General features: G+C 42.7%; 1 non-coding gene across 1 annotated transcript; it reads right to left on the bottom strand.

Moving 5' to 3' along the window:
• Positions 1-5,776: 5,776 nt before the first annotated feature.
• On the bottom strand, positions 5,777-5,850 carry TRNAS-ACU (transfer RNA serine (anticodon ACU)). Its single transcript has one exon. It is a non-coding gene; the product is annotated as a tRNA-Ser (tRNA).
• Positions 5,851-17,360: the final 11,510 nt, after the last annotated feature.

Here is a 17,360-nt window from a genome sequence, read left to right as displayed (position 1 = left end):
ACTTTGCAAAAAGTACATACTGACAAAGGCTAATAAGCATTCATCTAGAACGTTTCCTAGAAAAACTTTAAAAAGTCAATAATCTGGAGAGTTTTTGTAGGAATTTTCTTAACTCAACCAACGAAGAAACACATTGGTACTTTCCCATGATGAGATGAGTGCTTCAGGATCTCTTGCACTTACATGTGCAGCAGAGTACTGCAATGGAAGCATGCTGGGCCCATTACCCAGAGGTAGGCAGATTGAAACTATCCTCTGCTATATGCATTTTTTTTGTTAATTAAAGTAATCCAAAACTGGGATTGATATGTTAGCTATTTTATGTTTACTTAAAGTACAATAACTTTTACCATTTTAATTTGTTTTAATAGTATATTGACAGTATTGTTTTCTTTCAAAAATCCACTTAATTTTCTTTACCCTATTATTAAAATGGTAATTGACAAAAACAAACTACATTGTCACCAGAAGAGCAATACAAAATGTACAAGTGATATATTAAAATCATCTTTCCAGCTTGAATTCCAATGATGCATTGGGGCAACGATTTTGTGAGAAACATCTTCACCCTTAAATAAAGATTTTCTTAATTCCTTACCTGTGTGCTAATTAGATATCACCTTATTTTCACATTAAACAGACTTCCACATGAGAAAGCAGCAAGGATGCATTGGCGTTAATGTTTCCTGGTGTCAACCTGTATTATTTCAGTAGACATTGAAATGAGGATGCATCTTGCTGCCTTTCCAATGAAGCAAGTTTAATTTAGTAATAGGTGAAAAACCATCCTTACAAAGGTGTTCATCAGAGACTTGGCTTTGTGGACACTTTTCAGAGAACAAATTTGTTAGCATAAAAATAAAGCCAGAAAATGAAGAGCTGTTTAATCACTCAATTGGATTTTTTTGCCAGCATATTTCTTTTTCTCTGCAACCCACTGCTAAATTGTGCTTCCTAGCTGTTTTTATAAAATCACTGAATCAAATCTAACTCTGATTACATCAGAGAAGGCCAGGTACCCTACACCATAAGAGGGGATTTGAAATTTTGACTTGTCTACTTAAAGATCACCAAAATCTGATCACAAGGTCAATTACGTCCCTGGGTGGGATTGAACCACCAACCTTCTGGTTTATAGCCGTACACACTAACTGATTGCACCACAGAGACACTTTGCAAAAGTACATACTGACAAAGGCTAATAAGCATTCATCTAAAACATTTCCTAGAAAAACTTTAAAAAGTCAATAATCTGGAGAGTTTTTGTAAGATGTTTCTTCCATCCACCAACGAAGAAACACATTGGTACTTTCCCATGATGAGTGAGTGCTTCAGGATCTCTTGCACTTACATGTGCAGCAGAGTACTGCAATGGAAGCATGCTGGGCCCATAACCCAGAGGTAGGCAGATTAAAACTATCCTCTGCTATATGCATTTTTTTTGTTAATTAAAGTAATCCAAAACTGGGATTGATATTTTTGCTCTTTTATTTTTCATTAAAGTACAATAACTTTTACCATTTTAATTTGTTTTAATAGTATATTGAAAGTATTGTTTTCTTTTAAAAATCCACTTAATTTTCTTTACCCTATTATTAAAATGGTAATTGACAAAAACAAACTACATTGTCACCAGAAGAGCAATACAAAATGTACAAGTGATATATTAAAATCATCTTTCCAGCTTGAATTTCAATGATGCATTGGGGCAACGATTTTGTGAGAAACATTTTCACCCTTAAATAAAGATTTTCTTAATTCCTTACCTGTGTGCTAATTAGATATCACCTTGTTTTCACATTAAACAGACTTCCACATGAGAAAGCAGCAAGGATGCAGTGGCGTTAATGTTTCCTGGTGTCAACCTGTATTATTTCAGTAGACATTGAAATGAGGATGCATCTTGCTGCCTTTCCAATGAAGCAAGTTTAATTTAGTAATAGGTGAAAAACCATCCTTACAAAGGTGTTAATCAGAGACTTGGCTTTGTGGACACTTTTCAGAGAACAAATTTGTTAGCATAAAAATAAAGCCAGAAAATGAAGAGCTGTTTAATCACTCAATTGGATTTTTTTGCCAGCATATTTCTTTTTCTCTGCAACCCACTGCTAAATTGTGCTTCCTAGCTGTTTTTATAAAATCACTGAATCAAATCTAACTCTGATTACATCAGAGAAGGCCAGGTACCCTACACCAGAACAGGGGGTTTGAAATTTTGACTTGTCTACTTAAAGATCACCAAAATCTGATAACAAGGTCAATTACGTCCCTGGGTGTGATTGAACCACAAACCTTTTGGTTAATAGCCGTGCACACTAACTGATTGCGCCACAGAGACACTTTGCAAAAGTCCATACTGACAAAGGCTAATAAGCATTCATCTAAAACGTTTCCTAGAAAAACTTTAAAAAGTCAATAATCTGGAGAGTTTTTGTAAGATGTTTCTTCCATCAACCAACGAAGAAACACATTGGTACTTTCCCATGATGAGTGAGTGCTTCAGGATCTCTTGCACTTACATGTGCAGCAGAGTACAGCAATGGAAGCATGCTGGGCCCATAACCCAGCGGTAGACAGATTGAAACTATCCTCTGCTATATGCATTTTTTTGTTGTTAATTAAAGTAATCCAAAACTGGGATTGATATTTTGGCTCTTTTATTTTTACTTAAAGTACAATAACTTTTACCATTTTAATTTGTTTTAATAGTATATTGACAGTATTGTTTTCTTTCAAAAATCCACTTAATTTTCTTTACCCTATTATTAAAATGGTAATTGACAAAAATAAACTACATTGTCACCAGAAGAGCAATACAAAATGTACAAGTGATATATTAAAATCATCTTTCCAGCTTGAATTTCAATGATGCATTGGGGCAACGATTTTGTGAGAAACATCTTCACCCTTAAATAAAGATTTTCTTAATTCCTTACCTGTGTGCTAATTAGATATCACCTTGTTTTCACATTAAACAGACTTCCACATGAGAAAGCAGCAAGGATACAGTGGCGTTAATGTTTCCTGGTGTCAACCTGTATTATTTCAGTAGACATTGAAATGAGGATGCATCTTGCTGCCTTTCCAATGAAGCAAGTTTAATTTAGTAATAGGTGAAAAACCATCCCTACAAAGGTGTTAATCAGAGACTTGGCTTTGTGGACACTTTTCAAAGAACAAATTTGTTAGCATAAAAATAAAGCCAGAAAATGAAGAGCTGTTTAATCACTCAATTGGATTTTTTTTGCCAGCATATTTCTTTTTCTCTGCAACCCACTGCTAAATTGTGCTTCCTAGCTGTTTTTATAAAATCACTGAATCAAATCTAACTCTGATTACATCAGAGAAGTCCAGGTACCCTACACCATAACAGGGGGTTTGAAATTTTGACTTGTCTACTTAAAGATCACCAAAACCTGTAAACAAGGTCAATTACATCCCTGGTTGGGATTGAACCACTAACTTTTTGGTTAGTAGCCGGACACACTAACCGATTGCGCCACAGAGACACTTTGCAAAAAGTATATACTGACAAAGTCTAATAAGCATACATCTAGAACGTTTCCTAGAAAAACTTTAAAAAGTCAATAATCTGGAGAGTTTTTGTAAGATGTTTCTTCCATCAACCAATGAAGAAACACATTGGTACTTTCCCATGATGAGTGAGTGCTTCAGGATCTCTTGCACTTACATGTGCAGCAGAGTACTGCAATGGAAGCATGCTGGGCCCATAACCCAGAGGTAGGCAGATTGAAACTATCCTTTGCTATATGCATTTTTTTTTGTTAATTTAAGTAATCAAAACTGGGATTGATATTTTTGCTCTTTTATTTTTACTTAAAGTACAATAACTTTTACCATTTTAATTTGTTTTAATAGTATATTGACAGTATAGTTTTCTTTAAAAAATCCACTTCATTTTCTTTACCCTATTATTAAAAGGGTAATTGACAAAAACAAACTACATTGTCACCAGAAGAGCAATACAAAATGTACAAGTGATATATTAAAATCATCTTTCCAGCTTGAATTTCAATGATGCATTGGGGCAACGATTTTGTGAGAAACATCTTCACCCTTAAATAAAGATTTTCTTAATTCCTTACCTGTGTGCTAATTAGATATCACCTTGTTTTCACATTAAACAGACTTCTACATGAGAAAGCAGCAAGGATGCAGTGGCGTTAATGTTTCCTGGTGTCAACCCGTATTATTTCAGTAGACATTGAAATGAGGATGCATCTTGCTGCCTTTCCAATGAAGCAAATTTAATTTAGTAATAGGTGAAAAACCATCCCTACAAAGGTGTTAATCAGAGACTTGGCTTTGTGGACACTTTTCAGAGAACAAATTTGTTAGCATAAAAATAAAGCCAGAAAATGAAGAGCTGTTTAATCACTCAATTGGATTTTTTTTGCCAGCATATTTCTTTTTCTCTGCAACCCACTGCTAAATTGTGCTTCCTAGCTGTTTTTATAAAATCACTGAATCAAATCTAACTCTGATTACATCAGAGAAGTCCAGGTACCCTACACCATAACAGGGGGTTTGAAATTTTGACTTGTCTACTTAAAGATCACCAAAACCTGTAAACAAGGTCAATTACATCCCTGGTTGGGATTGAACCACTAACCTTTTGGTTAGTAGCCGGACACACTAACCGATTGCGCCACAGAGACACTTTGCAAAAAGTATATACTGACAAAGTCTAATAAGCATACATCTAGAACGTTTCCTAGAAAAACTTTAAAAAAGTCAATAATCTGGAGAGTTTTTGTAAGATGTTTCTTCCATCAACCAATGAAGAAACACATTGGTACTTTCCCATGATGAGTGAGTGCTTCAGGATCTCTTGCACTTACATGTGCAGCAGAGTACTGCAATGGAAGCATGCTGGGCCCATAACCCAGAGGTAGGCAGATTGAAACTATCCTTTGCTATATGCATTTTTTTTTGTTAATTTAAGTAATCAAAACTGGGATTGATATTTTTGCTCTTTTATTTTTACTTAAAGTACAATAACTTTTACCATTTTAATTTGTTTTAATAGTATATTGACAGTATAGTTTTCTTTAAAAAATCCACTTCATTTTCTTTACCCTATTATTAAAAGGGTAATTGACAAAAACAAACTACATTGTCACCAGAAGAGCAATACAAAATGTACAAGTGATATATTAAAATCATCTTTCCAGCTTGAATTTCAATGATGCATTGGGGCAACGATTTTGTGAGAAACATCTTCACCCTTAAATAAAGATTTTCTTAATTCCTTACCTGTGTGCTAATTAGATATCACCTTGTTTTCACATTAAACAGACTTCTACATGAGAAAGCAGCAAGGATGCAGTGGCGTTAATGTTTCCTGGTGTCAACCCGTATTATTTCAGTAGACATTGAAATGAGGATGCATCTTGCTGCCTTTCCAATGAAGCAAATTTAATTTAGTAATAGGTGAAAAACCATCCCTACAAAGGTGTTAATCAGAGACTTGGCTTTGTGGACACTTTTCAGAGAACAAATTTGTTAGCATAAAAATAAAGCCAGAAAATGAAGAGCTGTTTACTCACTCAATTGGATTTTTTTTGCCAGCATATTTCTTTTTCTCTGCAACCCACTGCTAAATTGTGCTTCCTAGCTGTTTTTATTAAATCACTGAATCAAATCTAACTCTGATTACATCAGAAAAGGCCAGGTACCCTACACCATAACAGGGGGTTTGAAATTTTGACTTGTCTACTTAAAGATCACCAAAATCTGATAACAAGGTCAATTACGTCCCTGGGTGGGATTGAACCACCAACCTTTTGGTTAGTAGCCAGACACACTAACCGATTGCGCCACAGAGACACTTCGCAAAAAGTACTTACTGACAAAGGCTAATAAGCATACATCTAAAACTTTTCCTAGAAAAACTTTAAAAAGTCAATAATCTGGAGAGTTTTTTTAAGATGTTTCTTCCATCAACCAACGAAGAAACACATTGGTACTTTCCCATGATGAGTGAGTGCTTTAGGATCTCTTGCACTTACATGTGCAGCAGAGTACTGCAATGGAAGCATGCTGGGCCCATTACCCAGAGGTAGGCAGATTGAAACTATCCTCTGCTATATGCATTTTTTTTGTTAATTAAAGTAATCCAAAACTGGGATTGATATGTTAGCTCTTTTATGTTTTCTTAAAGTACAATAACTTTTACCATTTTAATTTGTTTTAATAGTATATTGACAGTATTGTTTTCTTTCAAAAATCTACTTAATTTTTTTTACCCAATTATTAAAATGGTAATTGACAAAAACAAACTACATTTGTTTGGGAGAAAAATGCAAAGGTACAAGACAGCTTTTCCTTGCCAATATCTCTCTTTTGCAAAGAGCTACGCATTGGAAAATTCAGGGCTATACCGTGTAGATGAAGCACTAACAGGAGGCTTTAAAATTTTCTTTCTAGTGTCCTTCGTTTGGGAGAAAAATCCAATGGTACAAGACAGCTTTTCCTTGCCAATATCTCTCTTTTGCAAAGAGCTGCGCATTGGAAAATTCAGGGCTATGCCGTGTAGATGATGGCCTAACAGGAGGCTTTAAAATTTTCTTTCTAGTGTCCTTCGTTTGGGAGAAAAATGCAAAGGTACAAGACAGCTTTTCCTTGCCAATATCTCTCTTTTGCAAAGAGCTGCGCATTGGAAAATTCAGGGCTATGCCGTGTAGATGATGGCCTAACAGGAGGCTTTAAAATACCAAACGAAGGACACTAGAAAGAAAATTTTAAAGCCTCCTGTTAGGCCATCATCTACACGGCATAGCCCTGAATTTTCCAATGCGCAGCTCTTTGCGATTACAATCCAACCTGAATCAGGCTCTATTACCTATCACAATGCAGTGCAGGTAGTACAAAATGGGGTTAATATAGGAGAAAAACCCCCAGAGCTGTGCTCCTTAACTGTCCCTGGTGGCTAGTGGAGCGGCTGCCCAGTAATCAGTGTCCACGCCAGTGCGCACACGGCCCGCCCCCTACAGCCACGCTGGATCTCGGTATAGTGTGGGCACAGAAGCCCCTTACCTCCCTTTCATCAGCGGCCTCGTGATCCCGGAGGGCGGTGTGTGTGTGACTGACCTTAGGAAGAAACCGGAGCCTCCGCTGCAGTGACCCAGCAACCAGGGCACGGGAGTATACTGCGCCGCTGGGAGTGATGGAGCTGCAGTAAAGATGTCTATTAGACCTAGCCTGCTGCAGCCCTTGGAGATTCTTATAAAAAAAGTTCTTCTTTTCTTGTCAAAATTAATAGCTAAGAATAGGCTGCCTGAGGCAGCCCCCTGTTAAGTGGCCTGCTACTGAAGGCACCAACTACAAACTGAGCTCCCTGTTCATGGAAGCGAGGTTATAGAGCAGGGGGCGCTGAGCATCTTGGGAACAGTCAAAAGCTTTGAGCCTGTTGGTGCCTCAGATCAAGATCCTACTCTACACCCCAATGTGAATCCTTGTGGAGTCCAGTGTACCCCACAGAAGAAATGAATGTGTCACACCCATTGGCAGCAACATTAGAATAGCTGCTGATGGGCACAATTGAGAAAGGAAGGGGGGAAAACATTTGAATCCAGCACATATATGTAATTTGAATATGTAATTTGTACCTTCCTACTTTAAAATGTAATGGATGAACCTCACCCTGTGAGAACTATCTTTATGATCAAGAGATCTCATATGCAAGATAAGTATGTGTTGGCAGAGGCGCTCACTGGGCAGAGATGCTGATCGCATCTCTGGCATGTGCCGGTGCACTGCGGCACCAGCACACACACACACTTCAGACCTGATCTCCTGTTGTGTGAATATGCACAGCAGAGATCAGGTCTGAATTAGGCCCTATATACAGCTGTCAGTAAGGCAGGGATCTGCTGCTGCCAGTGAGGCAGGGATCTGCTGCTGCCAGTGAGGCAGGGATCTGCTGCTGCCAGTGAGGCAGGGATGTGCTGCTGTCAGTGAAGCAGTGATCTGCTGCTGTCAGTGAGGCAGTGATCTGCTGCTGTCAGTAAGGCAGGGATGTGCTGCTATAAGTGAGGCAGGGATGTGCTGCTGTCAGTGAAGCAGGGATGTGCTGCTGTCAGCAAGGCAGTGATCTGCTGCCCACTATCTCCCTATCACCCCTGCCTGAGTCACACACTTTCCCTGTCACCCCTGCCCCAGTTACCCACTATCTCCCAGTCACCGCTGCCTCAGTTAACCACTATACCTGCGACCCCTGCCTCAGTCACCCACTATACCATTCACCCCTGCTTTAGTCACCCACTATCTCTGTCACCCCGGCCTCAGTCACCCACTATCTCCCACTCATACATGCTTCAGTCACCCACTATCTCCCAGTCATCCCTGCCTCAGTCACCTACTGACACCAGTGCAGACATTTCTGCTGCGGCCTCTCCACTCTCCAGCGTGAACGTCCTGACGACTGAGGAAATCCGCTTCCCAGTTGAGGACTCCGGGAATGAACACTGCCGATATTGCTGGCAGATGACGTTCTACCCAACTGAGGATTTTTGATACTTCCAGCTTTGCTATGCAATTTCGAGTGCCGCCTTGATGATTTGTGTACACTACCGTGGTGGCGTTGTCCGATTGTACTTGAACAGGCCTGTTCTGTACTAGAGGCAGGGCCAGTGTCAATGAATTGAACACTGCCTGCAATTCCAGAATGTTTATCGGGAGGAGAGATTCCTCCCTGGTCCACCGATGGTGAAGGGTCGTCATCACGGCCATGACCTTGGTGAATTTCCGAGGTGCCGTGGCCAAACCAGAAGGCAGGACCTGAAATCCAAAAACTAACCAGGCACAACACTGCTTAGCTTCCAACATCAGATGAGATTGGACATATCCAGTGTGATGCGGCTGTAGATGATTTTTGCTGTTTCTAACTTCTACTTCTAACTACTGGTACATCAATGAATAAGTTTCAAAATAGAATGCATCAAGAGAACGGTGTTGGTAGTATAAAACTACCTACAGCACCTGGTATTCCCAGGTGGTCTCACATCCAAGAACAAACCAGGCCTAAAATCAGGTGATATTGGGCATATACAGTGTGGTGTGGCTGTAGATGAGCTTAGTGGTTTCTGTTAGAGTTCTTCTACTTCTAACTACTCGTACATAAATGAGTAAGCGGACGATTTATTAAACCTGGTGAAATGATAATTTGCATGGTGATAAAGTACCAGCCAATCAGCTCCTAATTGCCATGTCACAGGCTGGGTTTGAAAAATGACAGTTAGGAGCTGACTGGCTGGTACTTTATCACCTTGCACTTTATCAGTTCACCAGGCTTAATAGATCTGCCCCAATGTTTCAAAATGGAATGCATCAAGAGAACGGTGTTAGTATTGTAAAAATACACACAGCTCCTGGTATTTCCTGGTGGTCTCCCATCCAAGTACTAAAACCAGGACCAACACTGCTCAGCTTCCATGATCAGGAGAGATTGGGCAAATCCAGTGTGCTGTGGCTGCAGATGAGCTGGTGGTTTTTATTACAGCTCTTCTACTTCTAACTTCTGGTACATAAAAGAATACATGTAAAAATTGAATGTACCAAGAAAATGGTGTTGGTAGTTTAAAAACACCTAAAGAATCTGATACTACCAAGCAGTCTCCCATCCATGTATTAACAAAGTCCAATACTGCTTTGCTTCAAAAATCAAATGAGATTGGGCATATCCAGTGTGGTGTGGCTTTAGATAAGCTTTGTGGTTTCTGTTAGAGCTCTTCTACTTCTAACTACTGGTACATTAATGAATATGTATAAGGTTGTAGTTTATCCAATATGCCTTTACTACCTTACCTTTCAACCCCCCCTCCCCTCTTCTCCTTATAGCTTCCTTAGTTCTCTCCTCCTCATGTGTGCGTTATTTGTTTTCTCATACGTCCTAGATGATGCTGGGGTCACATTAAGAACCTTGGGGTATAGACTGGATCCACAGGAGACATGGGCACTTTAAGACTTTCAAAGGGTGTGAACTGTCTCCTCCCTCTATGCCCCTCCTCCAGACTCCAGTTTTAGTATTGTGCGCAGTGATACTGGATGCACTACAGGGGAGCTCTACTGAGTTTCTCTGAAAAGACTTGTTAGTTTTTTTTATTTTCAGGGAGGCTGCTGGCAACAGTCTCCCTGCTTCGTGGGACTTAGGGGAGAGAAGTATGACCAACTTCTAGTGAGTTCAATAGCTCTGCTTCAGGCTGACAGGACACCATTAGCTCCTGAGGGTGATGATCGCTGGGTACGCCTAGATGCACACTCCCGCAGCCTGCCGTCACCCCCTTACAGAGCCAGAAGACAGGTGAGTAGCAGAAGAACAGAAGACTTCTTCTCCAGTGATGGCATTCTGAGGTACCGAGCAGCGAGCGGAACGCTGCGCGCCATGCTCCCACACAAACACAGGCACTGCAGGGTGCAGGGCACGGGGGGGGGGGGGCACCCTGGGCAGCATAAATTCCTCACAAAAGGCTGGAAAAAGTGGACATTAGTGCCTGGGCACTGTCCTTACCCCGCTAGCGTAATTAATTATTTCTGAGCAGGACAGATACGCGCCATTACAGTAGCGGGGCTTCTTCCTCACCTCACCAGAACATCTTTAGAGCATTACAAGTCTATCACTATAGAGTTTATTATTTCCCAGACTGTGTACTTTTGGCGCTGGATTGTGAGCTGAAAAATCCTCTGTGTCCCTCTGACAGATTTACTGACGGTCTGTCCCCCATAAGCCGATGTGTCTGTGGGTACTTGGTACATGTGTGTCAACATGTCGATGGCTGAATGTTTTTCCCAAGAGGAAACTATATCAGGAATGCAGACATATGATGGTGGCCCTGTTGGCACCACCAATAACTGACTGGGTAAAAGTTTCAGTAATATCAGAGTAAGGTTGGATAAATCTGTGTCCCAGACACAGACGTAGAGAATAGATGTGATGTTCATGGCTATGTTTCTTTTCCCTCATGCCCCGCGGGGTCGCAAAAATGTTATTTTGCCCAGTTACTACACACTGATACTGACACGGATACTGATTCCTATGTCGACCATAATGTTTCCTGATTAGATCCAATATTGGCAAGGAGCATTCAGTACATGATTGTGGATATTAAGGACATATTAAAATCACTGAAGACCCTGCTGTTCCTGACAAAGGGGTCTATATGTATGTATATATAGATATATAATGAAAGCTGATGTAACGTTCCTCCATCTCTGTTTGAGAAAGTCTGGGCCAGCTCGACAAGATGGTTTCAAATCCCCAAAAGGATTCTGGTTGTTTATTCATTTCCCGCCGCGGACAGAATAAAGTGGGAGTCACCCCCTGTTCTGCACGGGGCCCTGTCACAAATCCAGCGGATCGTATGCAGGAAGCTACATTATTTCTAGTTATGTAACCAAGGGTACATTACTTAGACCTGCCATTACATGTGCATGGGTGAGTAGTAGTATTCAAGAATTGGTCGAATACCTTGTCATCCGATATAGATACCTTGGAGAGATGGGATACTCCTTACGTTGTATCATATCAAGGACACTGCAGCATACTTACGTGAGACTGCAAGGGATATAGGACTCTTGAGTTCACGGGCCAATTTCATGGCAGTCTCGGATAGGAGGGCATTGTGGATTCACCAAGAGAATGCTGATGCTGACTCCAAGAAGAAAGGGAGTCCCTTCCCTATGAAGGTGAAGCGTTGTTTGGTGACTGCCTAGTTAATTTGATCTCGGCAGCTCCCGCAGGTAAGTCAACCTTCTTGCCCTATGTTCCCTCCCAACGGATGAAGACGCATCATTATCTGATGCAGTCATTTCGGCCCAATAGATATGCAAGAAGTTAAGATTCCCCTTTCTTTGCAGGTAGAGGAAGGAGAAGAGGGAAGAGGTCTGCATCCTCTTCAAGATCGCAGGAGCAGAGATCATCCTCTGCTTCTGCCAAATCCACCGCATGACGCTGGGGCTCTCTTGCAGGAGCCCGCACCAGTGGGGGCACGTCTAAAACTCTTCAGTCAGTTCTGGATTCATTCGGACATGGACTCGTGTGTTTTACAAATAGTGTCCCAAGGGTACAAACTGGGGTTTCAAGACGTTCCCCCTCACCGATTGTTCAAATCGGCTTTAGTCAGCAGGGAGCAGGTTTTTATTCAAGCCTCTTCGTGGTCCCTAAGCCGGACAGCTCAGTCAGACCAATCTGAAATCTGAAATCCCTCAATTTCTACGTAAGGAAATTAAATTTCAAGATGGAATCTCTCAGTGCAGTGATCTCCAGTCCAGAGGAAGGAGATTTCATGGTTTTGGTAGACATAAAGGATGCCTACTTACATGTTCCCATTTAGCCTCTGCATCAAGCTACCTGAGGTTTGCAATTCAGTATTGTCATTACCAATTTCAGACATTGCCGTTTGGTCTGTCCACGGCTCTGAGGATTTTCACCAGGGTGATCGCAAGCAAGGAGTAACAATTATCCCGTACTTGGATGATCTTTTGATAAAGGCGAAATCCAGGGACCAGTTAGTGCAAAACATTGCACTCTCCCTGACAGTTCTTCAACAACATAGTTGGCTCCTAAACTTGCCAAAATCGCAGTTGGTCCCAATGACGCGGTTGTTGTTTTTGGGAGTGATACTGGACACAGAAGAGGTTTTCTTCCAGTGGAAAGGCTCTGGAGATCCAGAGTCTGGTCAAACAAATTCTGAAACCAGCAAGAGTGTTAATCCATCAATGCATTTGGTTGCTGGGTAAGATGGTTGCGGCCTACGAGCCCATTCAGTTTGGCTGGTTCCATGCCAGAGTGTTCCAGTGGGACCTGTTGGACAAGTGGTCCGGATCCCACCTACACACGCACCGGAGGATAATCCTGTCTTCCAAGACCAGAATCTCACTCCATTGGTGGCTGCACAGTTCTCACCTCCTAGAGGGGCGAAGGTTCGGGATCCAGGACTGGATCCTAGGGACCATGGATGCAACCCTCCGAGGCTGGGGAGCAGTCACACAGGGGGAAAACGTCCAAGGAAGATGGTCAAGTCGGGAAAGTTGTCTCCACATAAATGTTCTGGAGTTAAGGGCCATTTAATAACTGCAGACACAGTACGCACTGGGACGGGTGCCCAGCATCCTCTACGGAATAAGAGAAAAGGATTTACCTGTAGGTATTAAAATCCTATTTTCTCTAACGTCCTAGAGGATGCTGGGGACTCCGTAAGGAACATGGGGATAGACGGCTCCGCAGGAGACATGGGCACTTTAAGAAAGACTTTAGTTCTGGGTGTGCACTGGCTCCTCCCTCTATGCCCCTCCTCCATACCTCAGTTTGATACTGTGCCCAGTGGAGACTGGGTGCTTTTCAGGAGCTCTCCTGAGCTTTCTGACAGAAAGTATTTTGTTAGGTTTTTAATTTTCAGGGAGCACTGCTGGCAACAGACTCCCTGCATCGAGGGACTGAGGGGAGAGAAGCAGCCCTACTCTCCGAGTTGCAAGGTCCTGCTTCTTAAGCTACTGGACACCATTAGCTCCAAAGGGATTAGCTCCAAAGGGATTGGTACGCAGGATCTCACCCTCGCCGTCCGTCCCAGAGCCGCGCCGCCGTCCCGCTCGCAGAGCCGGAAGATAGAAGCCGGGTGAGTATGAGAAGAAAAGAAGACTTCAGAGGCGGCAGAGGACTTCATGATCTTCATTGAGGTAACGCACAGCACTGCAGCTGTGCGCCATTGCTCCCATACACCTCACATACTCCGGTCACTGTAAGGGTGCAGGGCGCAGGGGGGGCGCCCTGGGCTGCAATATAAACCTCTTTTTGGCAGAAATATAACATATATACAGCTGGGCACTGTATATATGTATGAGCCCCCGCCAATTGTACAGTTTAAGCAGGACAGAAGCCCGCCGCCGAGGGGGCGGGGCTTCTCCCTCAGCACTCACCAGCGCCATTTTTTCTCCACAGCACCGCTGAGAGGAAGCTCCCCGGACTCTCCCCTGCTTATACCACGGTAGACAAGAGGGTTGAAAAGAGAGGGGGGGGGGGCACATAATTTGGCGCAAATTACTTACAGCAGCGCTACTGTGCAAACATTAAGTTACTGTGCTATTCCTGGGTTATATAGCGCTGGGGTATGTGCTGGCATACTCTCTCTCTGTCTCTCCAAAGGGCAGAGCCGGCCATAGGCATAGGCAAACTAGGCAATTGCCTAGGGCATTTGATATGCCTAGGGGCATCAGCAACTTCTGCTGATTAAAATGATATGCGGCATGCCTATATTCTGTGTGTAGCATTTCATATGCAGATACAGCCACAGTCTCACACAGTATATAGGCGTGCTGCATATCATTTTAATCGGCAGAAGCTGCGTGTGCATCCTAACAACATAGCAATGCAAATAAGATGCATTTTAATAAAAAAAAGGTGCCCCAACGTTAGCATTGAGGCAAGATTTATGAGGACACATCTGTATCCAAGCAGAGGCAGAGGTCACAGTGTTAGTGGCAGTGTGAGTGCTGTGTGCATGTGAGTGGGTTGATTGTGCAGTAGTGTTCGGAATATGAGTAAGGAGCATTATGTGTGTCATGTAAAAATGCATTAATAATGTGCAACATATGTGTAAGGGGCACTATGTGTGTCATTATGTGTATAAGGGCATTAATAATGTGCGGCATATGTGTAAGGGACATTGGTGGTCATTCCGAGTTGTTCGCTCTGTAATTTTCTTCGCATCGCAGCGATTTTCCGCTAATTGCGCATGCGCAAGGGTGGTCATTCCGAGTTGTTCGCTCGGTAATTTTCTTCGCATCGCAGCGATTTTCCGCTAATTGCGCATGCGCAATGTTCGCTCTGCGACTGCGCAAAGTAAATTTGCTATGCAGTTAGGTATTTTACTCACGGCATTACAAGGTTTTTTCTTTGTTCTGCTGATCGTAGTGTGATTGACAGGAAGTGGGTGTTTCTGGGCGGAAACTGGCCGTTTTATGGGTGTGTGTGAAAAAACGCTGCCGTTTCTGGGTAAAACGCGGGAGTGTCTGAAGAAACGGGGGAGTGTCTGGGCGAACACTGGGTGTGTTTGTGACGTCAAACCAGGAACGAAACTGACTGAACTGATCACAGTTGTCGAGTAAGTCTGGAGCTACTCAGAAACTGCTAAGAAGTGTCTATTCGCAATTCTGCTAATCTTTCGTTCGCAATTTTGATAAGCTAAGATTCACTCCCAGTAGGCGGCGGCTTAACGTGTGCAATGCTGCTAAAAGCAGCTTGCGAGCTAACAACTCGGAATGAGGGCCATTATGTGTAAAAGGGCATTAATAAAGGTTGTCATAATGTGTAAGACGCATTATGTTTATAAGGACATTAGTGATGTGTCTCATATGTGTAAGGGGCATTACTGTGTGGAATTATGTGTATAAATGCATTACTAATGTGTGGCATTATGTGTATAAGGTGCTCTAATATGTAGCGTTGCGTATAGAAAGGGCATTTACTGTGTCGTCTAATGTGAATAAAGAGCAATAGGGTGTGGTGTAATGTAAATAAGGAGCAATTCAGTGTGATGTAATGTGAATACGGAGCACTACTGTGAGAAGTAACGTTTATAAGGTAAAGTAATACTACTGTGGGATGTAATGTGAATTATGGACACTATCGCGTGATCAAATGTGAATAAAATTGCAGTACTGTGTGGCGGAATTTTAATTGGGGGTACTATTGTGTGGACATGCCCATTGCCAGCAAAAACACACCCCTTTTTGGACTGTGCGCCAAATGTGCGAACTGTTCCTGTTTAAAATATAGGGGGTACAAACACCAAAATAAGTACTGTTATGGGTGAGGGTTGATGGTGCTGGGAAAGAGGTGCAAGGTCAGAGGCGGAACCAGCGGTGGTGCTAGGGGGCACCAGGCAAAATCTTGCCTAGGGCATCATATTGGTTAGGGCCAGCTTTGGCAAAGGGCCTTGTGGGGGAAATGTCTTCAGTGAAAGCATTCCCTGTGTGTGTGGTGTGTCGGTACGCGTGTGTCGACATGTCTGAGGAAGAAGGCTATATTAGAGAGGAGCGGGAGCAAATGAATGTGGTGTCTCCGCCGACACCTGATTGGATGGATATGTGGAATGTTTTAAATGCTAGTGTAAACTCATTGCACAAAAGATTAGACAAGGCTGAAGCTTTGGGACAGTCAGGGTCTCAACCCATGCCTGATCCTATGTCGCAGGGACTGTCAGGGTCTCATAAGTGCCCACTATCCAGATTGTTGACACAGATACCGACACGGATTCTGACTCCAGTGTCGATTACGATGATGCAAAGTTACAGCCAAAATTGGCAAAATACATTTGATATATGATTATGGCAATAAAAGATGTTTTGCACATCACAGAGGAGCCCCCTATCCCTGACAAGAGGGTACATATGTACAAGGGAAAGAAGCCTGAGGTAACCTTTTCCCCTCACACGAGCTGAACGAGTTATGTGAAAAAGCTTGGGAATCTCCTGCAGATTTCCAAAAGGATTCTTATGGCGTATCCTTTCCCATCAACGGATAGGTTACGATGGGAATCCTCCCCTTGGGTGGACAAAGCATTAACACGCTTATCCAAGAAGTTAGCCCTCCCGTCCCAGGATACGGCTACCCTCAAAGAGTCTGCTGACCGCAAACAGGAGATTACCCTGAAGTCCATTTATACACATTCAGGTACCTTACTCAGACCGGCAATTGCGTCGGCCTGGGTGTGTATGTGTAGTGCTGTAGCGGCATGGACGGATACTCTAGATAAGGATACTATTTTATTGCCCCTGGGGCATATAAGAGATGCTGTCCTATATATGTGTGTATGCAAACTACAGGTGGTGCTGCATGGCTCACACCCTTTTACTTGTCTTGTAGAGCAACTCTGGAGCTGTTACTGGGTCCAGCTGCTGCAAGAAATCAGCTTGAATGCTTCAGGGGCTGGGGCATGGCCAACATGAGCCCCACACTGATGGGGGTGTATAAAGCGATCTAGGGGTCATCCAAGCGCAACCCCACAAAGGCCGCCATGCCCTGCGTGACCATTTTCTCTTTTCATATGCAGACGAGGGTTGCAGCCAACTATACCCATTGCTTGGATGACATCACCATATGCGAATCCATCTGCTGCAGGCCTTCCCCCAGGAATGCTTGCACTAGTTGTTGCATTTGGTTTGTTGTTTGGGGGGTGCTTCAGTATTAGGCAGCCTTCTTCCCTCACACATTCGTCTGAAAATGTGTTCTCCCTGCAGTTGTTGTCCCCAGATGAGAGTTCCCTTGTGCTGCCTCAGTTGAATCTTCTTTACTTGACGGAGGTGTGCCTGAGCAGCGGCCCTCCCCAGCCCTATCTCAAATC

The sequence above is a fragment of the Pseudophryne corroboree genome, chromosome 8 (assembly GCF_028390025.1).
Source record: "Pseudophryne corroboree isolate aPseCor3 chromosome 8, aPseCor3.hap2, whole genome shotgun sequence".
In the NCBI taxonomy this organism is placed as follows: Eukaryota; Metazoa; Chordata; class Amphibia; order Anura; family Myobatrachidae; genus Pseudophryne; species Pseudophryne corroboree.
Note: the sequence above shows the minus strand (reverse complement) of the source record. Positions and strands in the feature narration are given on the sequence as shown.